The 14,555-nt window shown below is 42.1% G+C and overlaps 1 pseudogene; it reads right to left on the bottom strand.

Moving 5' to 3' along the window:
* Nucleotides 1-13,128: 13,128 nt before the first annotated feature.
* LOC114907250 lies at nucleotides 13,129-13,761 on the bottom strand (annotated as a pseudogene).
* Between the last annotated feature and the right edge of the window lie 794 nt (nucleotides 13,762-14,555).

Genomic DNA, 14,555 nt, shown 5'->3' with positions numbered 1-14,555 from the left:
TAGATAAGCAACAAGGATTTACTCTGTAACATAAGGAATAATATTCAATATCTTGTACTAACCTGTAATGGGAAATAAAAAGAAAATATAACTTGAATCACTTTGCTGTATACTTGAAACTAACACAATGTTGTAAATCAACTATACTTCAAAAAAAAAAAAAAAGACTGTGAGTTTGAAATGACACCAGAGTGTTAGCCTGCCAGGGTACTGCCTGTCTTAGTTTGGTCCTGAGCATAGTTTCTACACTATAATGTGAGCTAAATAAATGTAAGCTATTATTACTCAACAGCAAAAAAACCCCAAATAACCAGAATAAAAAATACGGAAAGGACTTGAATAGACATTTCTCCAGTGATGATATACAAAAGGCGAACGAGCATATGAAAAGATGCTCAACATCACTAAACATTAGGGAAATGCAAGTCAAAACCACAATGAAATATCACCTCATAACCATAAGGATGGCTGCTAATCAAAAAAAAACAGAGAATAGCAAGTGTTGGTGAGGATGTAAAGCAGTGGTCCCCAACCTTTTTGGCACCAGGGACCGGTTTTGTGGAAGACAGTTTTTCCATGGATGGGGGAGGGGGGTGGTTTCGGGATGATTCAAGCGCATTGCATTTACTATGCACTTTATTTCTATTATTATTACATTATAATATATAATGAAATAATTATACAACTCACCATAATGCAGAATCAGTAGGAGCCCTGAGCTTGTTTTCCTGCAACTGGATGGTCCCATCTAGGAGTGATGGGCAACAGTGACACCCGACGTGTGTTGCTTAGGTCCAGTCTACTCCGTAATCTCGTTTTCGTCGCTGTCACTGCAGAAAACCCTGCTTCACAAAGACAGGATGTTGGAAATGGAAGCAGGCTTTTCAGTGCTTCTGTGGCAATCTCAGGATATTCCACCTTGACTTTAATCCAGAACATAAGGAGATTTGAAGTTGTCTCAAACATACTTTTAAGGCCACCGTCATTTGAGATCTCAAGCAGTTGATCGTCTTCTAGCACGGACAAAGTTGATTCAGCTGGCTTATTCACAAATGGGTCACGGATCCATTCCTCCCCAATTCGGGAGTCTTTTGTGGTTGGGAAGTAATGCTCAAGCTCTTTTGAAAGCTGAGATAGGTGATCGTGCACCAGCTGGAAGAAAGAAGGCCCTGGCTCAGTCTCTTTCAAAATCTCTGCTAATGTTTGAAACATGTCAAAAATCCCAATGTTCACTCATCGCCCCCATAATTCCAGTTTGATTTTGAAGGCACCACATTATCTGCCGACTTGAACACAGTTATTGTTCTCCCCTGAAGTGACAGATTGAATTCACTGAGCAGGTTGAATATGTCACACAAGTAAGCAAGTTTTGCGACCTATTCTGTGTCACTGAAATGTGCTGCCAGTGGTGACTATTTTTCTAAAAGAAATCTCTGGATGGGACTCCCTGGTGGTCCAGTGGGCAAGACTCCACTCTTCCAGTACAGGGGGTCTGTGTTCGATCCCTAGTTGGGGAACTAGATCCCTCATGCATGCCGCAACTAAGAAGCCCACATGCCACAACTAAGACCCGGCGCAGTCTAAATATATAAGATCTTTAAAAAAAATAAAAGAAATCTCTGGAGTGGCTCTCGTAACTCAGAAACTCTGGCCAGTGATCTCCCTTTAGAAAGCCATCTCACTTCTGTGTATAAGAGAAGACGTGTGTGCTCTGCACCCATCTCCTCACAGAGCTGCGTGAACAGATGTGAGTTAAGGGCATGTACTTTGATGTGGTTGATGATTTTAATCACATCCTGTAAAACGTTGTTAAGTTCAGGTGACATTTTTCAGCTAGCCAGCATTTCTCTATGGATGACACGGTGCGTAGACTCACATTCAGAAGCGACCTCTTTGACTGGAGTGGTGAAACCAGAAAGCCATCCAGTCATGGCAGCCGCTCTGTCCATGCATATAACGACACAAAATGACCAATTCAGTTTTCCTGATATGTAATCATTCAAAGACTTGAATAATTCTGCAGCTGTGGTGTTGGTTGGCAACAAAAGTACACATAACATATCCTCATGCACGTCCTCCTGAAAAATATATCACACGGAAACAAGCATTGTTGCCTTGTTGTCAACATCGGTAGACTCGTCAACCTGAATCACGTACCACAGTGACCCATTAATCCTCTCTAACAATTGTGCCTCAATATCCTCTGCTATTTCATCAATTCTTCTAGTTACGGTGCTAGCCGAAAGAGGAACACATGCCATCTTTCGGACTGCAGCCTCTCCTAAAAGTTCACAACAAATGTCCATAGCTGCAGGCGGGATCAACCCTTCACCAATAGTAAAGGGCTTCTTAGCTTTAGCAATGCAGTTAGCCACTAAGAATGATGCTCTCAGTGCAGACACATTTGATGAAGTGGTGGCCTTCAATAATTGCTTCTGTTCTTTGTGTTCATGTTTTTTTTCTTTTGAAAAACTCCAAAGGCTTGTCTTTTAATTCAGGGTGCTTAGTCTCCATGTGGCAAAGCAGTTTTGAAGGTTTCATGGCTTCGTTGGATAGCCGGTCACCACATATTATACAAAGCAGGCTTGGAGAATGTGATTCACCTGTTGCAATGAACCCATAATTTGAGTAGGACTCTTGGTATTTTCTTTTAAATGAAGCTTTCTTTTTGTTGGCAGTCTTAGAGTCTTCTGCTGTCTCATCATTGGGTCCTTCCAATGATGGAAGGACCAGTCTACTGGACTTGAATAGACATTTCTCCAGTGATGAGAATGCTCAAAGATGCTCTCCAGCGACATTTGTTTTTTACTCATTTTGGCTAGGGTTAGCTTGTGGACTTACCAAAACTGTGACTGAGACAAGTGTGCAGTGCGGGAAAAAGGCGCGGACAGAAGTGGTAAATAAAATAATGGGTGGGCCACACGCAGACTAAAATAAGTGTCGGATTCTGACTTAAAGTCTGCCACCAGATGCAGCTTAATTGTCCCTTGCCATTCCCTGATAGGGTTTTGATATGAGTCTGCAAGCAGTTGATTTATTATGGTCTCTGTGCAGTCAAACCTCTCTGCTAATGATAGTCTGTATTTGCAGCCGCTCCCCAGCACGAGCATCACCGCCTCAGCTCCACCTCAGATCATCAGGCATTAGATTCTCATAAGGAGCAGGCAACCTCGATCCCTCGCATGCGCAGTTCACAGTAGGGTTCACGCTCTTATGAGAATCTACTGCCGCCGCTGATCTGACAGGAGGCGGAGCTCAGGTAGTAACGCGAGTGATGGGGAGCGGCTGTAAATACAGATGAAGCTTCACTCGCTCGCCGGCCACTCACCTCCTACTCTGCGGTCTGGTTCCTAACAGGCCACGGACCAGTAGCGGTCCGTGGCCTGAGGGTTGGGGACCCCTGATGTAGAGAAATTGGAACTCTTGTTCACTGTTGGTGGGAATGTGAAATTGTCCAGCCTCCATGGAAAACACTGTGGTGGTTCTTCAAAAATTAGAATCATCCTGTGATCCAGCAACCTCACTTCTGGGTCTATGTCCAAAGGAACTGAAAGAAGGATCTCAAAGAGATATTTGTACCCTTGTGTTCACAGCAGTATTACTCACAACAGCCAAAAGGTGGAAGCAACCCAAGTGTCCATCGGTGGTTGAATGGATAAACAAAATATGGTATATACATACAAAGGAATATTATTCAGCCTTAAAAAGGAAGGAAATTCTGACATAATGCTACAACATGGATGAACCTTGAGGACATTTTTCTAAGTGAAATAAACCAGTCACAAAGAGACAAATACTGCATGATCCTACTTATATGAGGGAATCTACAGTAGTCAAATTTATAGAAATAGGAAGTAGAATGGTGGTTGCCAGGGGCTGGGGAGGAGGGGAGAATGGGGAATTGGGTTGGTGGGTATAGAGTTGCAGTTTTGCACAATGAAGAAGTTCTGGAGATTGGTTGCACAACAGTGGAAAAATGCTTAACACTGTTGAACTATACATTTAAAAATGATTAAGATGATAAGTTTTATGGGTTTTTTTAACCACAATTAAAATGTGAAAAGTTAAATAAATATTAGCTGTTTTACATGTGAGGAAACTGAAGTCTCAAGAGGGAAGAGGTGACTTGACCAAAATCACTTCCTTTCAACACAGAGCTGGACCTGATCCCACGCTCTTGCCACTTGGCCTCGGGGCTCCTCAGATTTCGAAGCCCTGACGAGGACCTTCTGAGGGAGCATCATTTTGGAGTCAGGATGGTGAAATCGCAGCACAGAGGTGTGTAGCACTGTCCACAGGAAATCTGGTCCCGGCCATCATACAGCCAACTTGGGTTGTCCCACAAAACTTTGTTCTTGAGGCCCAGATTCACAGCCTGAAGGTGGCACTTGGTTTATTTGCTGTCATGTTTGATAACAACTGAAGAGTGCATGCTTCACTGTAAAGTCTTATTACCATCTGCCCCTGTTAATAAGCCACAGCTGGGCTCAGAGGAAGCTTAGACACCCTTCCAGAAACTGTGCAGAGGGGAGAGGGATTCAACAGCCCCCTCCAACAGAGCAGTGCTGTCTGCAGCGAGGCCAGGTCAGCAGCAAGGGGGTGGGTCTCCCCTCAATATTGGGAACTGACGCCCCTCTAAGAGGGGTAGTTCTTTGTTCTCCCCTTTTATGTTGTTTTTTTAAATTTTTAATTTTATATTGGAATGTAGTTGATTAACAGTGTTGTATTAGTTTCAGGTGTACAGCAAAGTGATTCAGTTATACATGTACATGTGTCTATTCTTTTCCAAATTCTTTTCCCATTTAGGTTATTACAGAATATTGAGCAGAGTTCCTTGTGCTATACAGTAGGTCCTTATTAGTTATGTATTTTAAATATAGCAGTGTGTACATCTCAATCCCAAACTCCCAGTCTATCCTTCACCCCGACCCTTCCCCCCGGTAACCGTAAGTTCATTCTCTAAGTCTGTGACTCTGTTTCTGCTTTGTAAATAAGTTCATTTATATCACCTTTTTATATTCTGCATATAAGTGTATCATATGACATTTGTCTTTCTCTGTCTGACTTACTTCACTTAGTATGATCATCTCCAGGTCCACCCATGTTGCTGCAAATGGCATTATTTCATTCTTTTTAATGGCTGAGTAATATTCCATTGTGTATGTGTACCACATCTTCTTTATCCATTCCTCTGTCAATGGACATTTAGGTTGCTTCTATGTCTTGACTATTGTAAACAGCGTTGCAATGAACATTGGAGTGCATGTATCCTTTCGAACCATGTTTTTCTCTGGATATATGCTCAGGAGTGGGACTGCTGGATCATATGGTAGCTCTATTTTTAGTTTCTTAAGGAACCTCCATACTGTTGTCCAGAGTGGCTGTACCAATTTACATTCATAAGGGCAGGGGGTAGTTCTAATTAAGCATCAAACTTGTTTCTTTGAAACTCAATACTTTCTAAGTAGCTATGCAGTAAACGAGGTTAGGCATGGTGTATCCGTCCAGTTGCTTTGTTAACTAAAGGGAACTTCTGGGGATTTTGTGCTGCAGTCTAGTGGGTGAATCACTGAAAAACAGCCCCCCGACTCCCCAGACTTCTGCCTGGAGCTCCTTTAAAGAGGGAGGTACTGCTCCAAGGAGGAAGTTAAGATTCTGCCACCAGGAGAAACTTACCCAGACTGGGCCCAGGGCAGGGTCTGCATCAGGGCAGGAACCTACATCAGATGGTGTTGCAGAAGGGCCATGTGCATGTAGTGGGTCTGGACGTTGGCTGTGGGGTGGGCCCTGGCTGGGACACTGTACGAGCAGGACACTGAGGAGGCAGAATTAGGTTTCCTGCTCTGTTCTCCAGGTTTTGTAGGTCTGAATAGCAGGCGACAGATGCTCTGCCGTGGTCCAACCATCTCCTTGCTTCCTTTCCTACTTGTCTGTGAGCTGCTCGAGCACAAGGGCCCTGTCCCTCTCTCAGGATCCCCTGCATATAGAACAGTGGTACCCAGATGGGCCATAAGTGTTTGGGGGCTTGCTGGTTGCTGACTAGGAGGGTGGTCCTAGAAGTACTTCTAAGGAAAACTTTCCACTTCACATTTCTTTTTTTTTTTTTGGCTGTGTTGGGTCGTCGTTGCTGCGTGCGGGCTTTCTCTAGTTGCGGTGAGCAGGGGCTACTCTTCGTTGTGGTGCGTGGGCTTCTCATTGTAGTGGCTTCTCTTGTTTTGGAGCACAGGCTCTAGGCATACGGGCTTCAATAGTAGCAGCACATGGGCTCAGTAGCTGCGGCATGCAGGCCCTAGAGTGCACGGGCTTCAGTAGTTGTGGCATGTGGGTTCAGTAGTTGCGGCATGCGGGCTCTAGGGTATGCGGGCTTCAGTAGTTGTGGTGCACGGGCTCAGTAGTTATGGCGCATGGGCTTAGTTGCTCCACGGCACACGGGATCTTGCCGGACCAGGGATCAAACCTGTGTCCCCTGCATTGGCAGGAGGATTCTTAACCACTGTGCCACCAGGGAAGTCCCACATTTCTTTTATTGTGTTAGAATACTCGTAAAATTTACCATCTTACCCATTTTAACATGTAAAGTTTAATGGTCTTAAATACATTCACATTGCTGTGCAGCCATCACTACCATTCCATCCCCATAAATCTTTTCGTCTTGCGGATCTGAAACTTTATGCCCATTAACCAACATCTGCCCATTCTCTGCTCGTCCCAACCCCTGGTAACCACCATACAATTTGTATCTTTATGATTTTGACTACTCTAGATATGTCACATAAGTGGAATCAAACAGTATTTGTCTTTTTGTGACTGGCTTAGTTCATTTAGCATAATGTCCTCAAGGTTCAACCACGTAGTCATATGTGTCAGAATTTCTTTCCTTTTTAAGGCTGAATAATATTCTATTATATGGGGAATTCTCTGGTGGTCCAGTGGTTAGGACTCTGCACTTGCACTGCTGGGGGCCCAGGTTCAATCCCTAGTTTGGGAACTAAGATCCCGCCAGCTGCGCAGCACAGCCAAAAAAAAAAATTCCTTTATATGCATATACTGCGTTTTGCCTGTCCTTTCATTTAGTGATGGACACTTGGGTGACTTCCATGTTTTAGCTATTGTGAGTAATGCTGCTGTGAACATGGGTGTAAAAATATCTCCTAAAAACCTGCTTTCAGTTCTTTTGGGTATATATGCAGTAGTGGGATTGCTAGATCATATGGTAATCCTACTTTTAATTTTTTGAGGCACTGCCACACGGTTTTCCACAGTGGCTGTAGCTTTTACATTCCCACCAGTAGTGCACAAGGTTTCCAATTTCTCCATGTCCTTTCTGACACTTGTTTTCTGTTTATTTGATAGTAGCCATCACAGTGGATGTAAGGTGATATCTCATTGTAGTTTTGATTTACATTTAATTCTGATTAGCGATGTTGAGCATATTTTCATGTGTTTCTTGGCCATTTGTGTATCATCTATGTAGAAATGTTTATTCAAGTCCTTTGTCCATTTTTGAATCAATTATTTTCTTGCTGTTGAGTTTAGGAGTTCTCCATATATTGTGGATATTAATTCCTTATCAGATATATGATTTACAAATACTTTCTCCCATTCTGTGGGTTGCCTTTTTACTCTGTGGATAGTGTCTTTTTCTCAATTTTTCTTGAAATTTTACTTCAAGAAATAAAATTATTTATTTCTTTTATTGAAATAAATACTTTTTATTGAAAATATAATTGACAGTTTTATTGAAATGTAATCGACATACAGTTTTATTGAAATATAATCGACATAGAGCACTATGTAAGTTTAAAGTGTACAGCACTGACTGTCACATCTTGTGAAATGATTACCATAATAAGTTTAATGTCCATCATCCATACAGATTTAAAGAAAAGGAAAAAATGGTTTTTCCTTGTGATGATCTACTCTTTTAAAAATTTCCACACATACTATAAAGCAGTGTTAACTGTAGTCATCAAGTTGTACATTACATCCCCAGTACTGATTTATCTTATAACTGGGAGTTTGTACCTCTTGACCACTTTCATCCAATTCCCCCATACCCAACCTCTGGTAACCACAAATCTGATCTTTTCTCTATGAGGTTTTTTTTTTTTTTAAAGATTCCACATATAAGTGAGATTATACAGTATTTGTTTTTCTCTGACTGACTTATTTCACTTAGCATAATGCCCTCAAGGTCCATCCATGTTGTTGCAGATCTCAAGATTTGCTTCCTTTTTTTTTTTTTTTTTTTTTGTGCAGTACGCGGGCCTCTCACTGTTGTGGCCTCTCCCGTTGCGGAGCACAGGCTCCGGACGCACAGGCTCAGCGGCCATGGCTCACGGGCCCAGCCGCTCCGCGGCATGTGGGATCTTCCCAGACCGGGGCACGAACCCGTGTCCCTTGCATCGGCAGGTGGACTCTCAACCACTGCACCACCAGGGAAGCCCAAGATTTCCTTCCTTTTTATGGCTGAATAATATTCCACTGTGTATATACCACTACTTCTTTATCCATTCATCTGTTGATGGACACTTAGGTTGTATACATGTCTTGGCTATTGTAAATAATGCTGCAGTGAACATGGGGGTGCAGATATCTCTGTGACATAGTATTTCATTTCCTTTGGATATATTCCCAGAAATAGTATAGCTGAATCATATAGTATTTCTATTTTTAATTTTTTGGGCAACCCCCATATTTTTTTCCATAATGGCTGTACCAATTTATCATGCCACCGGCAGTGCACAAGGGTTCCCTTTTCTCCATATCCTTGCCAGCATTTGTTGTCTTTTTGATGATAGCCATTCTACCAGGTATAAAGTGGTATCTTGTTGTTTTGATTTGCATTTCCCTGATGGTTAGTGATGTTGAGTACCTTTTCCTATACCTGTTGGCCATTTTTATATCTTCTCTGGAAAAATGTTAATTCATGTCCTTTGTCCATTTTTTAATTGGATTATAATGACCTTGAACAACACGGGTTTGAACTATAAATGTCCACTTACGCGTGGGTTTTTGTCAATGGTAAATACAGTGCTGCATAGTCTGTGGTTGGTTGAATCCTTGGATGTGGAAGTGAGGAGAAGGAGGGCCAACTATAAAGTTAAACTCGGATTTTTGACTGCTCGGAGAGTTGAGGCCCCTAACACCCATGTTGCTCAAGGGTCAACTGTATTTGTTTTATTTTGGTTTTGCTATTGAGTTGTGTGAGTTATTTGTATATTTCAGATTTAGTCCCTTATCAGATATATGAATTGCAGATATTTTTTTCCGATTCTGTAGTGTCATTTTATTTTGTTGATCATTTCTTTTGTTGTGCAGAAGCCTTTCAGTTTGTAGTTTCACTTGTTTGTTTTGATGTATTTCACTTGCTTTAGGTGTCACATCCAAACAATCATTGCCAAGACCTATGTCAAGGAGGTTTCTCCTATTTTCTTCTAAGAGTTTTATGGTTTTCAGTCTTACAATTTAAATCTTTTTTTTAAGTTTTAAATTCCTTTTCTTTTTTTAATTGAAGTATAGTTGATATACAATATTCTGTTAATTTCTGCTGTACAGCAAAGTGATTCAGTTACACATATATATACATTCCTTTTATTTTTTAAAATTAATTTTTAAAAATATTTAATTAATTATTATTTTAGCTGTATCAAGTCTTAGTTGCGGCACGCGGGATCTCTGTTGAGACATGTGGGATCTTTTTCATTGTGGTGCGTGGGCTCTTCATTGCACTGCTCGGGCTTCTTTCTAGTTGTAGCATGTGGGTTTTCTCTCTAGTTGTGACGTGTGGGCTTAGTTGCCCCACAGCATGTGGGATCTTAGTTCCCCAACCAGAGATCGAACCCTCGTCCCCTGCATTGGAAGGTGAATTCTTTACCACTGGACCACAGGGGAAGTCCCTACATTCTTTTTAATATTCTTTTCCATTATGATTTATCACAGGATATTAAATATAGTCCCCTGTGCAATACAGTAGGACCTTGTTGTTTATCCATTTTATGTATAATAGTTTGCATCTGCTAACCCCAAACTCCCACTCCATCCCTCCCTTACCCCCTTTCCCCTTGGCAAGTACAGGTCTGTTCTCTATGTCTGTGAGTCTGTTTCTGTTTCCTAGATAGGTTCATTTGTGTCATATTTTAGATTCCGCATATGAGTGATATTATATGGTATTTGTCTTTCTCTTTCTGACTTACTTCACTTAGTATGATAATCTCTAGTTACATTCATGTTGCTGCAAATGGCATTATTTCATTCTTCTTTTATGGCTGAGTAGTATTCCATTGTTCATAGGTACCTCATCTTCTTTATCCATCCCTCTGTCAATGGACATTTAGGTTATTTCCATGTCTTGGCTATCGTGAATAGTGCTGCTGTGAACATAGGGGTGTATGTATCTTTTTGAATTATAGTTTTGTCCAGATATATGCCCAGGAGTGGGATTGCTGGATCATATGGCAACTCTATTTTTATTTTTTTTTGAGGAACCTCCATCCTGTTCTCCATAATGGCTGCACCAACTTACATTCTCACCAACAGGGTACAAGGGTTCCCTTTTCTCCGCACCCTTTCCAGCATTTGTCATTTGGTCTTAAAATTTTAAGTCTCTAATCCACTTTGAGTTAATTTTTGTGAGTGGTATGAGATAGGGGTCTACTTTTATTCTTTTACGCGTGAATGTTCAATTTTCCCACCATTGTTGTATTGAAGAGACTGTCTTCTCCACTGAGTATTCTTGGCTCCCTTAATAAATCCTAGTTGACTGTGTATGAATGGGTTTATTTTCTAATAAATAGGCTCTCAATTCTATTCCATTGGTATATGTGGCTGTTTTTATGCCAGCACCAAACTGTTTTGATGACTATAGCTTTATAATATAGCTTGAAATCAGGAATGATGCCTCCTGCTTTGTTCTTCTTGGTCAGGATTGTTTTGGCTCTTTGGGGTCTTTTGGGTTCCATATAAAATTTAGAATTATTATTTCTACTTCTGTTAAAAAATGCCATTGGAATCTTGATAGAGATTGCACTGAACAGTTGGCTTGGGTAGTATGGATGTTTTAACAGTATTAATTCTTCCAATCCAGAGGCATGGCATGCCTTTCCATTTATTTGTGTCTTCTTTAGTTTCTTTTATCAACGTCTTATAGTTTTCAGCATAGAGATTTTTCATTTCCTTGCTTAAATTTATTCCCAAGTATTTATTGTTTTTGATGCTATTGTAAATGGGATTATTTTCTTGATTTCTTTTTCAGATAATTCGTTGTTAGGATACTGAAACACCACTGATTTTTATTTATTTATTTTTGGCTGTGTTGGGTCTTTGTTGCGGTGAGTGGGCTTTCTCTAGTTGCAGCGAGCAGGGGCTACTCTTCGCTGTGGTGTGCAGGCTTTGCACTGCGGTGGCTTCTCTTATTGTGGAACATGGGCTCTAGGAGTGCAGGCTTCAGTAGTTGTGGCACGTGGGTTCAGTAGTTGTGGTTCGCAGGCTCTAGAGCACAGTCTCAGTAGTTGTAGCACATAGGCTTAGCTGCTTTGAGGCATGTGGAATCTTCCCGGACCAGCTCGAACCCCTGTCCCCTGCACTGGCAGGTGGATTCTTAACCCCTGCACCACCAGCGAAGTCCCCACCACTGATTTCTTAATGTTAATCTTGTGTCCTGCAACTTTACTGACATTATTTCTTAGTTCTAACAGTTTTCTGGTGGAGTCTTCAGTGTTTTCTGTATATAAAATCATGTCATCTACAAATAGAGCCAATTTTATTTCTTCCTTTTCTTTTTTAAATAAATTGGGCATATTTTTTAAAATATTAAAAAAAAATTTTTACTTAATTTATTTTTGGCTGTGTTGGGTCTTCGCTGCTGTGCGTGGGCTTTCTCTAGTTGTGGTGAGCGGGGGCTACTCTTCATTGTGATGCACAGGCTTCTCATTGCGGTGGCTTCTCTTGTTGTGCAGCTCGCAGGCTCTAGAGTGCAGGCTCAGTAGTTGTGGCACACAGGCTTAGTTGTTCTGTGGCATGTGGGATCTTCCTGGAGCAGGGCTTGAACCCATGTCCCCTGCATTGACAGGCAGCTCCTTAACCACTGTGCCACGAGGGAAGCCCCCCCGCTTTTTTTGTTGGTCAGCACCTACCTTTATTTTGAACAGACACACGAGTCAGACGATACTCCCAACAATCAGGCCATTAGGGCTTGTAAGCGAAACAGGCAAAAATGGGGAACTAATAACCAGAACCAGCGTCTACCATTTTCCATGTGTTCACAAGTCTTTTTTTTTTTTTTGAGTTGGGCTTGAGTATGAATTTAGAGAAAGCTAGCAGAATATCAAATACTAACGTGAAGAGACCCTATATGCACACACTGGACCTGTCATGCCCAGCTCCCCTCACCCGCTACCTTTGACTGAACAAGACAGGAAGGAATTATTAAACTATTAGGTAGGATGAAGTTATCCAGTAGGAGGCACACCTCCAGCTCAGGTCTGAGACACCAGATCTCAGAGTAAAGGAACTTAGGTTAGGTGGTGTGTAAAAGGTAATAGAAGACTAAGGCTTGGAAAGAGGATAAACAAGGAGGCTTTAAAAAATCTCTTCTCCTGGATGACCTGTTTAAGACAGAAACAATACCCCTTCCAATTTGACCCATTTCTGACTGAAAGTCATGCCAAGGTTGAACCTTAAGGAAAACTAAGTTTAAACCTCTTACAGAATAGCTCACCCCCACCTAGGGGTGGGGACAAGAAAACAATTTTTAATGAATATTACAGAGGCATAACTTCAAACTTAAAAATGGCCTGAGACATCCCAGTGATATGCTGTAGAGAATCATGAGTCTAGGGTTAGTCACATGTATACTGTGGGTCACATGACTCATGAACATGCCAAGTAGGCCATGTTGCTTGGAAGTTTATCTAGTTTCTGGTCTGGTCCTGCCTTTAGTAATTCTGCAGTGGCACTTGGGCACACAGTAAGGCCTTTGGCACCATTTCCCTATAACCTAGCCCACACCCCTCTGCTCATCCTCAGGTGATTGGTCTGTTTGTGCCAGTACCCTTGGAAGGTGAGGGTTTGATGGGCCTCCTGCCAGTGTCTTGATCGTGTGTGTTGCTGCTGGTGTGTTTCAAATACTACTGAAAATATGGGTTCTGAGCATTTTCCTGGTACTGGGTCCAACAGGAAACTGCCCCATGGTCACGTCTCCACTGGACCTGGGTTTATTTTTCCTCATTTTTTCTTTCTTTTATCCTCAGACTTGTGGTAGGGGTTCCACAACAAGAAAAGAGGAAGTATGAGAGGGATGAGAAAGTAGGGGGTGTAGACAGATATAAGGAATAGTCGTTCGTGGAAAGTCTTAGGTCCTTGTCCTCTGAAACAACTGGCTTTGGAGAAATCCTCGAGTAGAAATGTGGAGAGGGTTAGAATCAGAGTTGTCATGGTGTGAACCGAGTAGATGATTGCAGGGGTGTGGATCCACCTGCAGCCATCTTTGAAGAAGGCATATGTTGCAATGGGAAAGAAGAGCAGCTGAAACACAAGCTCTCAAAACAGGAAGGATTTGAACCACACCGACGGGTTCTGTAGCAGGGGTCTTTGAACTCCTCAGTCTACCACAGCCGCAGGTTTCTCAGTTCCACGGGGATCTCAGAGATCACGCGGCAGCACTGCCTGCAGGTCCACGAGCAGGGTGAAGGGGATGTAGGAGAGGAATTAGAGACCCAGCAGCCACTCCAGGCCACGCCAGGCACCCAGAGGCCCCATCATCCATCAGTTGGGCAGAGCGGGAGCAGACTCTTTTTTTTTTTTATAGTTTCCAACCTCTTTCTTCCTTCCTTCCTTCCTTTCTTCCTATTCATTCATTCTGCTGTGCTGGGCCTTAGTTGCAGCACGCGGGATCTTTATTGCCGCACACAGGATCTTTAGTTGCACATGCAGGATCTTTTAGTTGCGGCATGTGGGATCTTTTAGTTGTGGCATGCGAAGTCTTAGTTGCGGCATGTGGGATCTAGTTCCCTGACCAGGGATCGAACCCAGGCCCCCGGCATTGAGAGTGTGGAGTTTTAGCCACTGGGCCACCAGGGAAGTCCCCCTTTTTGATTCTGATGCCTTTTACTTATTTTTCTTGCCTAATTGCTCTGGATGGGACTTTCAATACTGTGTTGAGTAGGAGTGCTGAGGGTGGGCACCATTGTCTTGTTTGACAATGAGTTTGGGAATGTTCCCAGTTCTTTGATTTTTTAGAAGAGTTTGAGAAGAATTGATGTTAATTTTTCTTTAAATGTTTGATAGAATTCACCGGTGAAGCCATCTGGTCCTGGGCCTTTCTTCATTGGGAGATTTTTGCTCACTGATTCAATCTCCTTGCTAGTAATTGATCTCCAATTTCTTCCTGATTCAGTCTTGGTAGCTTGTGTGTTTCTAGAAATTTATCCATTTATTCTAGGTTGTCCAGTCTGCTGGCATATAATAGTTCACTGTGGTCTCTTATTTCTATAGAATTGGTAGTAATCTCCCCACTTTAATTTCTGATTTTACTAACTTGAGTCTTCTCTCTTTTT

This window comes from Monodon monoceros, unplaced genomic scaffold (genome assembly GCF_005190385.1).
Source record: "Monodon monoceros isolate NGI ecotype Baffin Bay Population unplaced genomic scaffold, NGI_Narwhal_1 Super_Scaffold_3, whole genome shotgun sequence".
Lineage (NCBI taxonomy): Eukaryota > Metazoa > Chordata > Mammalia > Artiodactyla > Monodontidae > Monodon > Monodon monoceros.
This window is presented reverse-complemented; position numbering and strand designations above follow the sequence as displayed.